Source organism: Ahaetulla prasina, chromosome 2 (assembly GCF_028640845.1).
Source record: "Ahaetulla prasina isolate Xishuangbanna chromosome 2, ASM2864084v1, whole genome shotgun sequence".
Classification (NCBI taxonomy): domain Eukaryota; kingdom Metazoa; phylum Chordata; class Lepidosauria; order Squamata; family Colubridae; genus Ahaetulla; species Ahaetulla prasina.
In genome coordinates, this window is record NC_080540.1 from 168,697,456 (window position 1) to 168,715,173 (window position 17,718).

The following is a 17,718-nucleotide window of genomic DNA, read 5'->3' on the forward strand; positions in this document are numbered from 1 at the left end:
GGTCCCTTCCAGCTCTACTCTGATTGATTGATTGATTGATTGATTGATTGGGCTTGATGTCCAAAAGCAATCTGGTTTAATGCAATTAATGGAAGCAACAATAGCAAAAGATTTCTACTACGTATAGTGACCAAACTGGCAAGGTCAATGGAAGTCCTCATCTTCAGGTCAGAAGCTGACACGTAGCTTCTTGTTTCAAGGATAGGCTGTCATGACATATCTTAGTTGTAAAACAGCTTGGCTGTCTGTTCCTTTGGTTTGGGGGAGAGCATGATATCACACTTCCCTTCTGTACATAAAACTGGTGTTGTGGTAGAAAAACCTGATAAGCAGGCCTAGCTGAACTGATGTCCTGTGCTTAAGGGGCTTGCCTTCAAGGAGCAGCTGGTGAACAGAATTACTATTTTAGTTTCACAATAAAGGATGACATTCATCCCAAAGTAGTGTACTGAATTTATGGGGTGTTTTTTTTTACTACTCCGAACTACAGCAGAGATGGGTTTCATCAGGTTCTGACCAGTTCTGGAGAACTGGTAGTGGAAATTTTGAGTAGTTTGGAGAACTGGTAGTAAAAATTCTGACTGGCCCCACCCCCATCTATTCTCTGCTTTCCAAGTCCCAGCTGATCAGGAGGAAATGGGGATTTTGCAGTAACCTTCCCCTGGGGTGAGGTGGGAATGGAGATTTTATAGTATCCGTTCCCTGCCACGCCCACCAAGCCACGCCCACAGAACCGGTAGTAAAAATTTTGAAACCCACCACTGAACTACAGGTAGTCCTCAACTTACAACAGTTCATTTAGTGACCATTCAAAATTACAACAGCACTGAAAAATGTGACTTGAAAAATGACCGTTCTTCACAGTTATGACCTTTGTAGCATCCTCATGGTCACATGATCAAAATTCAGATGCTTACCAACTGACTCGTGTTTATGACAGTTGCAGGATCCCAAGGTCACAGAATCACCTTTTACGACCTTCTAACAAGCAAAGTCAGTGGGGAAGCCAGATTCACTTAACAACCAGGTTACTAACTTATCAACTGCAGGGATTCACTTAACAGCTGTGGCAAAAACGGCCAGAAAATTGGGCAAAACTCACTTGACAAATAGTTCACTTAACAATGGAAATTTTGGGCCCAGTTGTGGTCCTTAAGTCGAGGACTACCTGTACAAACTTGTCAATGAACCCAAACAGTAAGAATTTCCCTTAATACAATCCTTCCCTGTGTTCATATACAGTATTATACTAAGTTAATTAAATAAATTGTATGAGTTTGCACAACTCCTTGTGCCACAATTTAACCATATTGTTTGGGTTCATACAAACTAACCAACTTTATTTAGTCCATTGTACAAACATAACCATCGATTAAAATATTTTAAGCCTTTATCCTGATAGTTCAACTGCATCATACTCATTTCTTTATTTTCCTTTCCACTAATCAACTTAGTAACTTTTTCTCTGAATTGTTCTTCCCTCCCAAAGAATTCAATCCCTTAGTGATGGTTCTACCTGCAGTCAATTGCTTTAATTTATTTGATTATTTGCAATCTAAGTTAAGTTAGTTGCATTCTGAGCTGTTATTTATTTATATGCAATTTAATTTGCAATCACTTTTGCCCTAACTAATATCGGAGTTACCCTGTGTCAAGTAAAAGAAGGCTAATCTTTCTTAAGACCTTTTGTTTTCAATTGAAGTGAAAGTAATACACACGTAGCTAGGAATTGTTATTTATGCCTACTTATTTTTTAGGAGGTCTAATGGCTAGTTAACTATGAGATAAAAACCTAGGCGTGGAGAACTTGCCAGACTGCAACCTAAGGTAAATTAATTTTTTTTAAAAAGGTAATAGTAACAGATTGTATTCATGATTCTCTGAACACAGTTTGGGTTAAGGTGGATAGATGGCATGGTGAGCCAAGCTACAGTGTGGTAATATGTCATAGGTCAGATAGAGCAGCATCTTATTTAGATTAAACCTGGATTACAGTTTTGGTGAGTGCAGGAAATTGCTCAATTACTTCATGATGCATCATTTGATTCTAATAAAATATTTAATATATTTGTATTCTGCCTTTTGGCTGACAGAAGGTCAAGGTGGCTGTATGACATTTAGAGTGTGATACAGAGCTATGATTTTGCAGTGGTGATTTTTGAAAACATGGATGCAGGATGGTAATAATGGCCAAAGATCACATATTCTATCCTATCCTATTCCTGTTCCTATTCTATTCTTTATATCCTGCCTTTATTATTTTTCTTCCTGCTATTTTCCCTACAACCACCACCCTGTGAAGTGGGTTGGGTTAAAACACAGATTTTGTTTTTTTTCCCTTTGGTCATAACAAAATGTTGCTTTTCAAGGAGTTTATGGAAACTAGAGAAGAGACTAAAATTTCTTCATTTGTGTGCTCCCTTGTACCCAGGGCCAGCAAATACATGGCTCCTTGGTTTTTAGGGCCTGAACAATCCATATGATTTTTTGCAACAGCAGTAAACACCTAATGAAAGTTTTATTGAGGTCATCCACAAAGGGAAGTTAAAAAAAACACCCCAAGAAACTGACTGGTCCACTGGTCTTATTCTTGGTACACTGTTCATAAAGATAGATACTTAGTACTGAAGAAAGAGATGAGAAACCTGGACTATTATTTTTCTAGTCCATATTTATCAGATAATTTTAGAACTGTTAATTATTGAATATCCTTTGTAGATTTAACTGTTCTTTCTATTTATATCACACCAAAGTTATTTGTGCAGATTATCTGGAAGTTCATAGAAACAATCCAACAAAAAGTATTATAATTGAATTTATTATTGGAGTTAAGCAACAAGCAACAATACGTAGTACAATTTAAAATATGGTCTGTCAGTTCAACTTGATCTTTTAAGTTTTTACACTCTTAATCTTTACCTGACTTCTTTTAATATTGGACCATATAAAATTAGCAGATTTTTTTCTCAATGCTTTGTCTTCAATTCTTACTGGAATAATTTGAAACAAAAAATTAAGCCTTGGTAAATTGTTAATTTTTACTACTGCAATTTTTCCAAACTGTTTTCCCTCTTAAGATGTCTACCGTTTTACTTTTCTAAGTCTGAGAATAATTGTCCTTAATTAAGCATTATTTTTTGTAAAATACCCAGATTCATTCATTCTAAGCCGTTCTTTGCTAAAGACACAGTTTTTCATTTTCAGTTAGGTTCACATGACATTCATATGTCATATTTTGAGTTTTATTATTAAACTGATTTTGAGATAATTAATTATGCTTCTTTGTATATTCCATAATTAGTTCTAAAAAGTCCTTTGGGCAGGTAACTATAGGTGGAATTTCTTCTGCATATTGTTGTAAATGGTTCTTGATTGGCTAACTTAAAATTCTTGAAATTTTATTTCCTGTCATATTTTCTTTGCCAATAATTCTAATGTCAGTAGAAATCAGAAGGGAGAGAAAGGACATCTTGATTGTTCTTTTCATTGTAATACATTTTTGTGATAAACCCAATGACTGTTTACCAAGTAAATGGGAGATTATTTTACCCTTAGACTATTTTTTCATTAAACAGATTTAAAACTAAGTGCTGCATTTGTCAAGAATAAGATAAAAAGTTTACTATACAGCATGAGAACTAGGAACAAAGAAAGCATTTAGATATACAAAAACCTTACAAAAATAATGAATGACAAATAATTTGAATTATCAAACCAGTTTAAAGCCCAAATATAAACCATGTCCTTCTTACATGCTTGCGTACATGAAGCTGGTAAGAGAGAGATAGGGCTTCAACAGCATAGTTACAGTTGCCACCTTGCCTTTTTTAAAAATTGCCCTTCCTGCATTCATTCCTGATATGTATAGTGTAATGGAAAATGTAGAGCATTATTATGTATTAATGATCATCCCCATTCTCAAAATGAACCTTTAAAGGTAGTCCTTGACTTACGACTCATCGCTTAATGACCATTCAAAGTTATAATGGAAAGCGCTTCATGGCTTAGGACCGGGATACTTACGGGACTGGCTTCTGCCGGCTTCAATCTCCCAACGACCGGTGCGTTCTCACAGAGAGGGTCTCCTCAGGGTGCCGTCAGCCAAACAATGTCGGCTGGCGGTCCCCAGGGGGAGGGCCTTCTCTGTGGGGGCTTCTACCCTGTGGAACGAGCTTCCCCCTGGACTCCGACAACTGCCCGACCTTAGGACCTTTCGCCGCGAACTTAAAACCAATTTGTTTCATCTTGCTGGACTGGCTTAACTTTTAAAAACTTTTAAATGGTTTTATTGGGTTTTTTAAATTTTAGTGATTTTATAGGGTGTAATTGTATTTTAGCTTTGCCAATTGAATAAGTTTTTTAGGGGTAGTTTTTAATTATTGTATGGGTTTGCTTTGTATTTTAACTGGCTGTTCACCGCCCTGAGTCCTTTGGGAGAAGGGCGGTCTATAAATTAAAATATTATTATTATTATTATTATAATGGATCCCCCCCCAAAGTTATTTACAACCTAGTTCTGAAGTTCCAATGGTTACTTCCATTTTTTTTTTGCCAAAAATGCCCTATAACAAACAATGGGTTTACTCGATGACCTCAGCATTCACATAACAACTACTGCAAAAACAAGTTGTAAAATTGGATAGGTAACGTGATAGCAGGCTCCAATGCAGTCATAAGCCAAGCACTACCTGTATGTCTGTTGCTCTCAGTAGTGGCTTTATTTAACCATAGTTTGTGGAACAGTACATCATGTCCTGGTTCATGCATAAAGTGCCTCACACCCAGAAAGACTTGGAACAAAATGGATGCCATTCTGCATCCGAGAATGGCTGCTAAGAAGTAGCAGCACATGAGTGCCAGTGTGGCAAACCGATTTGAGTGGTTAGGACCAAGCAAAATTCAAATTCCCCACTTAATTATAAAGATCACTGATGACTTTGAAGTAGTTGTTCCCTCTTAGTTAAGGCTCTCTTGTTTTAAGGAGAGAATCGTGTATCTGCAGCTTCATGTTTTTGGAAAGAGCTGAATGTATAATAAAAATGAAGACCTATGTGTACCTACAAGGAACTTGCGAATATACAGTAACAACAAACCTTGGTTCACACCTAAACTTAAGCAGCTACGACATTCCAAAGAGGAAGCCTACAGAAAAGGTGATAAAATGCTGTACAATCAGGCCAGAAATGCACTAACAAGGGAGATCAGAGCAGCAAAAAGAAGCTACTCTGAAAAGCTAAAGAATCAGTTTTCAGCAAATGAACCAGCAAACATGTGGAAAACTCTTAAAAATATCACCGGCTATGGCAAACCTCCTTCCCAGGCTGAAGGTAATCAACAACTGGCAGATGACCTGAATGAGTTTTACTGCAGGTTTGAAAGGAAACTACAGCCACCTATCTCCACAACCCCCATCTCAGACACACCAACAACAGCCAAGCCTCCTACAACTGACCCCATTTCATTGGGTTCACAACCCCTAGTGATCACAGAAAAGGAAGTGCAGGACCTATTTCACAGACAAAAGCCAGGAAAAGCTCCAGGCCCAGACAAGATAACTCCTTCTTGCTTAAAAGTCTGTGCTGACCAATTGGCCCCATCTTCACCCATATTTTCAATAAATCACTAGAGATGTGCTATGTTCCTTCTTGCTTCAAACGCTCTACCATCATCCCAGTGCCAAGAAGCCCACCATCAAGGAACTGAATGACTACAGACCAGTTGCTTTAACATCTGTAGTCATGAAAACCTTTGAAAGGCTAGTGCTTTCCTACCTGAAAACCATCACGGATCCGCTGTTAGACCCCTTGCAATTTGCATACCGAGCAAATAGATCAACAGATGATGCTGTTAATATGGCTCTGCACTACATCCTACAACATCTTGAGTCTCCAAAGACCTATGCAAGGGTCCTTTTGGTAGACTTTAGTTCAGCATTCAATACCATCATTCCAGACATTCTTCTAACTAAGCTAAACCAGCTACAGGTACCGGAACAGACTTGTAAGTGGATCACAAGCTTCCTAACAAACAGGAAGCAGCAGGTGAAGCTAAGCAAGATCACATCAAATACCTGTACAATTAGCACAGGGACCCCCCAAGGCTGTGTGCTCTCCCCACTTCTCTTCTCTCTGTATACCAATGACTGCATCTCCAATGATCCATCTGTTAAGCTACTGAAGTTCGCAGATGACACAACAGTGATTGGTCTCATTCGAGACAATGACGAATCCGATATAGACGAGAGGTCGAACGACTAGCCTTGTGGTGCAACCAAAACAATCTGGAACTGAACACACTCAAAACCGTAGAAATGGTGGTAGACTTTAGGAGAAACCCTTCCATACTTCCACCTCTCACAATATTAGACAACACAGTATCAACAGTAGAAACCTTCAAATTTCTAGGTTCTATCATATCGCAAGATCTAAAATGGACAGCTAACATCATTAAAAAAGGACAACAAAGAATGTTCTTTCTGCGCCAACTCAGTAAGCTCAAACTGCCCAAGGAGCTGCTGATTCAGTTCTACAGAGGAATTATTGAGTCTGTCATTTGCACCTCTATAACTGTCTGGTTCGGTTCTGCAACCCAACAAGAAAGACACAGACTTCAGAGGATAATTAGAACTGCAGAAAAAATAATTGCTACCAACCTGCCTTCCATTGAGGACCTGTATACTGCACGAATCAAGAAGAGGGCCATGAAAATATTTACAGATCCCTCACATCCAGGACATAAACTGTTTCAACTCCTACCCTCAAAACGACGCTATAGAGCACTGCACACCAGAACAACTAGACACAAGAACAGTTTTTCCCCGAAGGCCATCACTCTGCTAAACAAATAATTCCCTCAACACTGTCAGACTATTTACTGAATCTGCACTACTATTAATCTTCTCATAGTTCCCATCACCAATCTCTTTCCACTTATGACTGTATGACTATAACTTGTTGCTGGCAATCCTTATGATTTATATTGATATATTGACCATCAATTGTGTTGTAAATGTTGTACCTTGATGAACGTATCTTTTCTTTTATGTACACTGAGAGCATATGCACCAAGACAAATTCCTTGTGTGTCCAATCACACTTGGCCAATAAAAATTCTATTCTATTCTATTCTAAAAATGGCAGACAAAAAGAGTTGGAGATCCTGTTCAATTTTATTAAAACATTTGAATAAAACTCATTTTAAAAATTAAAATGTTTTTAAAAGGATTGAGGGAAGAGCCGCGGATGGTACCCCACATTGGCAAAGAACGGGGTCATCTGAGTAGAGATGTGCTGAGAGTTGTTAAAAGCAAACTCCGCCAGGGACAGGTAGTCGGCCCAGTTGTCCTGTTGCTGGTTGATGAAGCAACGGAGATACTGTTCCAGTATACCGATGACCTTCTCTGTACCCCGCCGGTCTCCGGATGGTGCGATGACGACAGACACACCTGCACCTCCAACGCGCCATCAGGCTCTTCCAGAAGCGGGCTGTGAACTGAACTCATGGGTCCGAAACCACCCTGTCCGTAGACCATGGAGGCGGAAGATGTGCTGCAGAAAGAGACGGGCTGCTTTTTGCGGCTGTGGGCAGTCCGCGGCATGGGATGAAGTGTGCCATCTTGGTGAGCATGTCCACCACCACCAGCACCGTGGTGAACCCAGAGGACGGCGGCAGGTCTGTCAGGAAGTCCATAGAGATCGCCCAGGGTCTGTCGGGTGTCGGCAAGGGCTGGAGGAGCCCGGAGGGGCCCCGTGGCGGTCTTGGCTTGCCGGCACGGTACGCAGGATGTCACGTAGGCATGTATATCATGCCGCACTGGGCCACCAAAAGGTCCGTGTCACCAGGTGGAGGGTCTTGAAGAACCCAAAATGTCCTGCTGCAGGGTTGTCGTGGCACTGGGTCATGACGAGGGCTCGGAGTGGTCCTGTGGGCACATATAATCGCCTCAAACTTGAGTAAGTCCTCCTCCAAGGTCCAAGGAGACGGGGCCCACCTCCGCCTCTCCTTTGCTGCGACCAGGCGTCCTGGCGCTGCGCCTCGCACCTGGGCCCGCAAGTCCACTGGCTCCGTGCTGCGGCCAAGGCTTCTGCCGCAGCACTGTCCGTGGAGGAAGGGGTCCTTGGCGCAGAGGTACTCTGGCTTGCGGACAGGGCATCCGCCTCCGGTTGTGACCGCTGGGAATGTAGGTCACGCGAAGTTGAACCGGCAAAACAACGACCACCGGATCTGCCGCTGGTTCAACTTCCGAGCTGTGGTGAGGTGCTCGAGATTCCGATGGTCCGCTCGACCTCCACCTGATGTCGGGCCCTCCAGATGGTGTCGCCAAGCCTCGAATGCAGCCTTGATAGCCAGCAACTCTTTTCCCAGATAGTGTAGTTGCGCCGGAAGGATTGAGTTTCCGGGAGTAGTAAGCGAGGGAAAAGTGTGCCACCATTCGCCGGAGCCTGTAGCAGCACCGCCCCAGAGCCACATTGGACGCGTCTGCTTTCACCACAAAAGGCCGGAGCGGGTCGGGATGCCTCAGGACGGGTTCCGTGACGAAGGCTTTCTTGAGGGCTGTGAATGCTTCTTGCTGCGGGGACCCCACCGAACGCAACCTTCTTCCTGAGGAGCTGGGTAAGTGGAGCTGTCAGTGTGGCAAGCCCGGGATGAAGGTCCGTAGTAGTTGGCGGCCCAGCAGGCGCTGAACATCCTTCACCCGACGAGGGCTTCCCAGCTACACAAAGCTTCTACTTTACATGGGTCCATGGCTATGCCCTCGGGCGAGATGATATGCCCGAGGAATTCTATGGAAGTCCGGAAGAAGACGATTTCTCCAGCTTCGATTGAGTTGTTGCTCCCGCAAGCGTTGCAGAACCAGACCGACGTGTCGAAGGTGGCTTTCCTGGACCGAGTAAATCAGGATGTCGTCAGGTAGATAACCACGAACCGATCCAACATGTCTCGAACACGCTGCTCATGAAGTGCTGAAAACGGCGGAGCATTGGTCAACCCAAATGGCATGACAGTGTATTCGTAGTGTCCGTATCGGGTGCCGAATGCCGCCTTCCATTCGCCTCCTTCTCGCATCCGCACCAGGTTGTAGGCCCCGGAGATCGAGCTTGGTGAAGATCGTGGCCTCCCGCAACCTCTCCAGTAGCTCCGGATGAGCGGCAGGGGTAGCGATTCCGCACCGTAATGGCGCTTAGCCGCGGTAATCACAGCATAGGCGCAAGTCCCCTGTCTTCTTCTTCACAAAGAGGACCGGGGCCGAGAGAGGGACTTTGAAGGCCGGATGAACCTCGGGCCAGGTTTTTGTCCAGGAAGTCCCTGAGGCGGCCAACTCGGGCTCCGACATGGAATACAGGCGTCCCACAGGCAGTGGTGCGTGGGCAGAAGGTCCACGGGCAATCGAGGGGCCGATGCGGGTAGTCGGTCCGCCTCCTTCTCGCTGAACACGCCGGCGAAGTCCGCCAGCTCAGGAGGCAAGGTGATGGCAGCGGTGGGACGTTCTGGCCGGCACAGGTGTGGCGGATGTGATCGACGCACTGCAGACTCGGGAAAGAGATGGCGTTCGCGACCAGGCCACCTGAGGATCGTGGGTCCGCCAGGCCAACCCAAGGACCAAGGGAAAATGAAGGTCCGCCGTGACATAAAACTGGATCGCCTCCTCATGGTCCCCAATAGCCAGGCGCAAAGGCTGGGTGGCAATTTAATGGGGCCGGACACCAGTTCTCGCCCATCAATTGTCTCTACCCGCATCGGAGGGTCCACCGAACCACGGGACCGCAAACTGGGTCACAAAGGCCTGGTCCATAAAGTTTGTTGTGGCCCCTGAGTCCACCAGCGCATGCGCCTGGAGCCCGTCCGACTGGTTCCCCAACCATATCCGTGTGTCCAGAATCAGATGCCGAGGGGCCCAGAGTCTACTTCCGCAACGCCCAGTGGGGGCTTAGTACGTGCCCGACCTAGGGTTTCCCGAGGTCGGGCCTGCCCGCTTCCCGATTGGTCACGCTGTGATTCGGGACCGGCGCGGCGTGCCCCACTTCGCTTTCTGGGGCAAGAAGCGGCGGCGGCCGGGCTCCCACAGTACAGGCACAATCCCCTTGGCGCCCGGTTCCGCCTCCTGGGCTGTCAGGCGAGGTCTGGCCGCTCCCAACTCCATGGGCTCTTCCGCAGCGGTTACAAAACGGGGCGACCCTGGGTGCTGGTGGTGCAGGAAGTGGGGTGCAGATGTCGACGGCGGGTCCCGGGGTGCGACGGGATGGTCGCCGCTGCAGACGGGCATCGAGGCGGAGACAAAGGGCACCAAGTTGTCGAGGGTCCGCGGCGCCCACGCGGGCCAGCTCGTCTTGCAATTCCTCTGAGAGTCCCTCCTGAACGCTGGCCCACCAGCGCTGCATCATTCCAGTCAGAGTCCTGGCACAAAAGACGAAATTCGCGATGTACTCCTGCAGGGGCGTTTCCCTTGACGGAGTTCCTTAAGGCGCCTGGTTGCCGCCAGCATTCGAACGGGTCCTCATACATGGTGCGCAGGTGCTGCCAAAACGCTGTTGGTCCGCCAGCAGGGGCTGTCCTGGAGCAAGAGGGCGTGGCCCATCGAGCAGCCGAGCCGGAAAGAAGGTTAATCACGAAGGCCACCTTAGCCCGGTCGTCTGGGAAATCCTCTGGCCTCATAGCCATGTAGAGCTGGCACTGTCCCAAGAAGGTCGGGAACATCTCAGGCTGCCCAGAAAACTTATCCGCACGGTTATCGGGCACTGCGACGAGGAGGAGGAGGAGGAGGATGGGGGGCTGCAGGCACATTCCTGGCAGCAAGTTGGCCTGCCAAGTGAGCCACTTGCTGCTGGAGCTGTTGATTAGCCGCTTGTAGCTGCTCTAACTGCTGCTGTACCTGCTGCTGATCCATCTTTGGTGGAAGATGTTTTAGTCAGGTCTTGGACAAAATGTTCTGTTTCCTTCCCCAATACTCCCAGCAAAGAGTCAGTCAGAGGCCTTCCTTTTTCCTTTTATTTACATAGATACATGTCCTGGCCACGCCTACCCACGGGCCTGCCAAGTTTCTGGAGATAACGAGGAAATTATAGATAAGGCCAGAATTACTCACGAATATATTCTTCCTCCATTGAAACAGTTAGCTCGCGCTAAATTCATTACTTTGTCCAAGACAAAAACCAGGAAGTCCCGCCTCCTATTTATAGTCTCTGCAGATGTCACTGCATGACAATTATGACTTGGCTTTGTCCCAACTCTTCCGCTGCTGCGCACGACGCACGTCACGTAACCTTGCATCGCTCCAAAACTGTTCTTGGGGCGTTGCCAAACCAGAAGGAGGCTCCATGGAATCAGGCTGTGCCGGCCCCTCCTCCTCCCTTTGAGTGGGTGCCAGGGAGGGAAAGGGCTCAAGAGAAGCAGGGCTGGCCAGGTCTTCTCCCTCACTTTCTGAATCATCCGAGTCCAGGAGTCCGGGTCCAGGAACCTGGGTCACAACACGGCTTCAATCTCCCAACGACCGGTGCGTTCTCACAGAGAGGGTCTCCTCAGGGTGCCGTCAGCCAAACAATGTCGGCTGGCGGTCCCCAGGGGGAGGGCCTTCTCTGTGGGGGCTTCTACCCTGTGGAACGAGCTTCCCCCTGGACTCCGACAACTGCCCGACCTTAGGACCTTTCGCCGCGAACTTAAAACCAATTTGTTTCATCTTGCTGGACTGGCTTAACTTTTAAAAACTTTTAAATGGTTTTATTGGGGTTTTTAAATTTTAGTGATTTTATAGGGTGTAATTGTATTTTAGCTTTGCCAATTGAATAAGTTTTTTAGGGGTAGTTTTTAATTATTGTATGGGTTTGCTTTGTATTTTAACTGGCTGTTCACCGCCCTGAGTCCTTTGGGAGAAGGGCGGTCTATAAATTAAAATATTATTATTATTATTATTATAATGGATCCCCCCCCAAAGTTATTTACAACCTAGTTCTGAAGTTCCAATGGTTACTTCCATTTTTTTTGCCAAAATGCCCTATAACAAACAATGGGTTTACTCGATGACCTCAGCATTCACATAACAACTACTGCAAAAACAAGTTGTAAAATTGGATAGGTAACGTGATAGCAGGCTCCAATGCAGTCATAAGCCAAGCACTACCTGTATGTCTGTTGCTCTCAGTAGTGGCTTTATTTAACCATAGTTTGTGGAACAGTACATCATGTCCTGGTTCATGCATAAAGTGCCTCACACCCAGAAAGACTTGGAACAAAATGGATGCCATTCTGCATCCGAGAATGGCTGCTAAGAAGTAGCAGCACATGAGTGCCAGTGTGGCAAACCGATTTGAGTGGTTAGGACCAAGCAAAATTCAAATTCCCCACTTAATTATAAAGATCACTGATGACTTAGAAGTAGTTGTTCCTCTTAGTTAAGGCTCTCTTGTTTTAAGGAGAGAATCGTGTATCTGCAGCTTCATGTTTTTGGAAAGAGCTGAATGTATAATAAAAATGAAGACCTATGTGTACCTACAAGGAACTTGCGAATATACAGTAACAGCAAACCTTGGTTCACACCTAAACTTAAGCAGCTACGACATTCCAAAGAGGAAGCCTACAGAAAAGGTGATAAAATGCTGTACAATCAGGCCAGAAATGCACTAACAAGGGAGATCAGAACAGAAAAAAGAAGCTACTCTGAAAAGCTAAAGAATCAGTTTTCAGCAAATGAACCAGCAAACATGTGGAAAACTCTTAAAAATATCACCGGCTATGGCAAACCTCCTTCCCAGGCTGAAGGTAATCAACAACTGGCAGATGACCTGAATGAGTTTTACTGCAGGTTTGAAAGGAAACTACAGCCACCTATCTCCACAACCCCCATCTCAGACACACCAACAACACCAAGCCTCCTACAACTGACCTCATTTCATTGGGTTCACAATCCCTAGTGATCACAGAAAAGGTGATAAAATGCTGTACAATCAGGCCAGAAATGCACTAACAAGGGAGATCAGAGCAGCAAAAAGAAGCTACTCTGAAAAGCTAAAGAATCAGTTTTCAGCAAATGAACCAGCAAACATGTGGAAAACTCTTAAAAATATCACCGGCTATGGCAAATCTCCTTCCCAGGCTGAAGGTAATCAACAACTGGCAGATGACCTGAATGAGTTTTACTGCAGGTTTGAAAGGAAACTACAGCCACCTATCTCCACAACCCCCATCTCAGACACACCAACAACAGCCAAACCTCCTACAACTGACCCCATTTCATTGGGTTCACAACCCCTAGTGATCTCAGAAAAGGAAGTGCAGGACCTATTTCACAGACAAAAGCCAGGAAAAGCTCCAGGCCCAGACAAGATAACTCCTTCTTGCTTAAAAGTCTGTGCTGACCAATTGGCCCTCATCTTCACCCATATTTTCAATAAATCACTAGAGATGTGCTATGTTCCTTCTTGCTTCAAACGCTCTACTATCATCCCAGTGTTGAAGAAGCCCACCATCAAGGAACTGAATGACTACAGACCAGTTGCTTTAACATCTATAATCATGAAAACCTTTGAAAGGCTAGTGCTTTCCTACTTGAAAACCATCACGGATCCGCTGTTAGACCCCTTGCAATTTGCATACCGAGCAAATAGATCAACAGATGATGCTGTTAATATGGCTCTGCACTACATCCTGCAACATCTTGATTCTCCAAAGACCTATGCAAGGGTCCTCTTTGTAGACTTTAGTTCAGCATTCAATACCATCATTCCAGACACTCTTCTAACTAAGCTAAACCAGCTACAGGTACCGGAACAGACTTGTAAGTGGATCACAAGCTTCCTAACAAACAGGAAGCAGCAGGTGAAGCTAAGCAAGATCACATCAAATACCTGTACAATTAGCACAGGGACCCCCCAAGGCTGTGTGCTCTCCCCACTTCTCTTCTCTCTGTATACCAATGACTGCATCTCCAACGATCCATCTGTCAAGCTACTGAAGTTCGCAGATGACACAACAGTGATTGGTCTCATTTGAGACAATGACGAATCCGCATATAGACGAGAGGTCGAACGACTAGCCTTATGGTGCAACCAAAACAATCTGGAACTGAACACACTCAAAACCGTAGAAATGGTGGTAGACTTTAGGAGAAACCCTTCCATACTTCCACCTCTCACAATACTAGACAACACAGTATCAACAGTAGAAACCTTTAAATTTCTAGGTTCTATCATATCGCAAGATCTAAAATGGACAGCTAACATCAAAAACATCATCAAAAAAGGACAACAAAGAATGTTCTTTCTGCGCCAACTCAGTAAGCTCAAACTGCCCAAGGAGCTGCTGATTCAGTTCTACAGAGGAATTATTGAGTCTGTCATTTGCACCTCTATAACTGTCTGGTTCGGTTCTGCAACCCAACAAGAAAGACACAGACTTCAGAGGATAATTAGAACTGCAGAAAAAATAATTGCTACCAACCTGCCTTCCATTGAGGATCTGTATACTGCACGAATCAAGAAGAGGGCCATGAAAATATTTACGGATCCCTCACATCCAGGACATAAACTGTTTCAACTCCTACCCTCAAAACGACGCTATAGAGCACTGCACAACAGAACAACTAGACACAAGAACAGTTTTTTCCCGAAGGCCATCACTCTGCTAAACAATTAATTCCCTCAACACTGTCAAACTATTTACTAAATCTGCACTACTATTAATCTTCTCATCATTTCCATCACCAATTTCTTTCCACTTATGACTGTATGACTGTAACTTTGTTGCTGGCAATCCTTATGATTTATATTGATATATTGACCATCATTTGTGTTGTAAATGTTGTACCTTGATGAACGTATCTTTTCTTTTATGTACACTGAGAGCATATGCACCAAGACAAATTCCTTGTGTGTCCAATCACACTTGGCCAATAAAAAATTCTATTCTATTCTATTCTAAAAAATGGCAGACAAAAAAAGAGTTGGAGATCCTGTTCAATTTTATTAAAACATTTGAATAAAACTCATTTTTAAAAAATTAAAATGTTTAAAAGGATTGCCTTGAATTTTAAAAAAAATTTGTCCCGATTTCTTCTTTCAATGGGATCTTCATGATAAAACCTGGAATAACAGGAGTTAATTAATTTTTAATAATCTCAGAATGGCTCATACCACTCCCCCAAACTGCTTGCAATCTGTCAATGTTGATAAAGGTCCAAAACAGAGGAGAGGGGAGGAGAGAAACTGTTAATTATATTGTTTAACATATACTAGTTTTGAGATGTGAAAAGAATCCTGCCCCTGACACTATTATTAGTTTATTTGAACAAGAAGTCCTAAGCTAGGGAAAGCTATGTCAAAACTCCAAGCAAGGATATCCACGAGTGTGTTTAGGGCATGTCCGCCATCTTGCAAATTGTAACATACACTGCCGATGCTGAGACTCTAAGGCTGCCTTTCCTAGCACAGCCTCAAGTCCCATTTACTGTTCATTTTCTTGTATCGTAGGTTAAAAAAAATGCTTTTCTTGCCATCCTTTCACTGTTCACTTTGACTACATTGGTACCATTTCAAATAGGAAAAAATGACTAGCTTCAGTACTTTGCTAAAACATGTGCTAACCAATTTAGTACTAGCTTATTCAACAAGCTATCACTAAGCTAATGTAAACATAACTGTGTAGCAGCTCAGATATAATGGGAAAACTTTATAACCTCTCACCACATTTAACCACTATTATGAGCAGTGTTTGGCTGCTTTCAATTCATATGGTAGTCTGTGGTTCAATTCCTTGTGGTACTAATATTATTGGCTCCCAAAAAAAATTTCACCTCAAAAAAATGAGCTTTTTTGTTGCTTCTGTTATAATTAATTTAGATGGCCTTTGTAATGACCAAACAACATTTTTTAAAGTGCCATCTTCCCAGAGAAATAAAGTACCTAGCTTTTACAATTACTCATTAGTAATGAAACTTGTTTGCTTCTGTGGATATTTAAGCTTTAAACAATCTGCACCTCAGTCTGTCTCGAGGAAACCATGGTTTATAAATCAAACTGGATTGACTAGAACATCTCGAGCTAAAAATTAGAAATTCTATAATAGATTATTTAATTCTATAATACATTACCGTTGAAGTTGTAGAGTCTACTTTCTCTGTTCAGAATAGCTATCGGGAAGAAAAATATGAGCATCAGTAATTATGTATGTCCTAAATTAGCCTCTTCTAACATTCTAATATAAAAATAAAATAAAATAAAATGGACTTAAATAGTTCTCCAAATAACAGTAGAGCAGCTTTCATTCATGGAAACAGGGCTGGAAGGATACAGTGCTGGGTTTCCATGCTTTAATTTGTAGGGAAGATTGGATATGCAATTCCTTCTTCCAAAATAGAAATTGACTCTAGGACAACTGATATACTATTCTATGAAGAATTCCCTATCAGAGTCAATAGAAAATAAAAACAATATCCAGAGATTGCGAGAAGATATATTTCACATATCATAGATATGTTTGATAACATTTAGATATATTTGATAACTTTGTTATAGATCAATTCTTCCAAAACAACTATCCAAAGAAGACTGGTGCCTACCAATACCGACTCTTGGCGTGATTGTCTTGTTTCCACTACAGTGCATTCTATATGCAGTTGCATTTGTAGACGACTCAGAAGTGAGAAGTATGTTTTCCAAGAAAAAGCATTTTTAGTATGCAGCTTACACCCACTGCAGTATTGTACTACGCTTACTCTCCCATCCCCCATAATATGGCAAATTATTACATAGGTCTTCTACACCACAAAACATACCCCCCTTTGACATAAAAAGTTGATTGTCCCAGATTTAAGAAACACTATTGACCTTGCGTCATTTGTTAAACCATTTTGATGCTGAATTAACAGGTGAAATAACAGGCAAAGCAGTTATTCTGTTGACTCACCTCTTCCCAAAAACAAAAAGAGGAGCAGGACATTTATCAGCATCTTAAAAAAATAATAAAAAAGAACAGTAGTAAACAAGTATTAGATGCTGTGTGCATAATTACATAGCTTGGAAGCTCTTTTTCGAGTTTTGCACGAAGCGTTGAAGTTGATAAGACACGAACTACATACTCTCATGGGATAGTTATGCTTAATGGCACTGTTAAAAATTATTTTGCCAAAAATCAAAAGCATTCTAGATACAAACACAAAAATATTGTTTGGATCCTACCCGTAGGTTCAGAATCTAAGAAGCAGGGATAGCCTAAGCAAAAAATAATAGGAAGGGAATACAGCGAGTATAATACTCAAGCGCCAGTCGGGAGACAGATGTGGGTTGGAGTTGTTTGATCAGTTTCACTAAGTCTCAGATCTACTTAAGCCCTTTCTTAAACCATTGTTCTTATATCAGTGATGAGTGACCTTGCTTTTCTTCCCATCTAGGGCAGCATCCCTGCATGCGGTTTTGAACATTTTTCTCATCAAAGGACAACACTAAGCTTCATAGAGCATCCCAGACAAACACGTAAAGGATGCCCTCCAGTTTTCATATTATCTAAATCTAAATTTGTCTCGATGCTTGCAATTCAAAAGTGGGAAAAGACCTCTTGGCCCAAATCAGCGGGAATACCTAATCATTTGGAGAGAGAGATCTGGTTCCTTAAATCTGTTTTGAGTTGGGGTTTTCAAAATGCGCTCAGTTCAATTATAATGTGTTTCAATTTGGAAAAAATTGTGTACAGTTGTGGTGTTGTATTCTGGAAATAAAAACTCACCAGCTTCCC

At 43.2% G+C, this 17,718-nt stretch overlaps 1 protein-coding gene across 1 annotated transcript in view; it reads right to left on the reverse strand.

The window, feature by feature from the left end:
* The window catches only part of GTSF1 (gametocyte specific factor 1), a 58,933-nt gene extending 42,827 nt beyond the window's left edge, over positions 1 to 16,106 (reverse strand). The window contains exon 1 of the mRNA XM_058167380.1: positions 16,079 to 16,106. The gene's annotated coding sequence lies outside the window, so the exon portion shown is untranslated. The remainder of the gene's footprint in view (positions 1 to 16,078) is intronic.
* Positions 16,107 to 17,718: the final 1,612 nt, after the last annotated feature.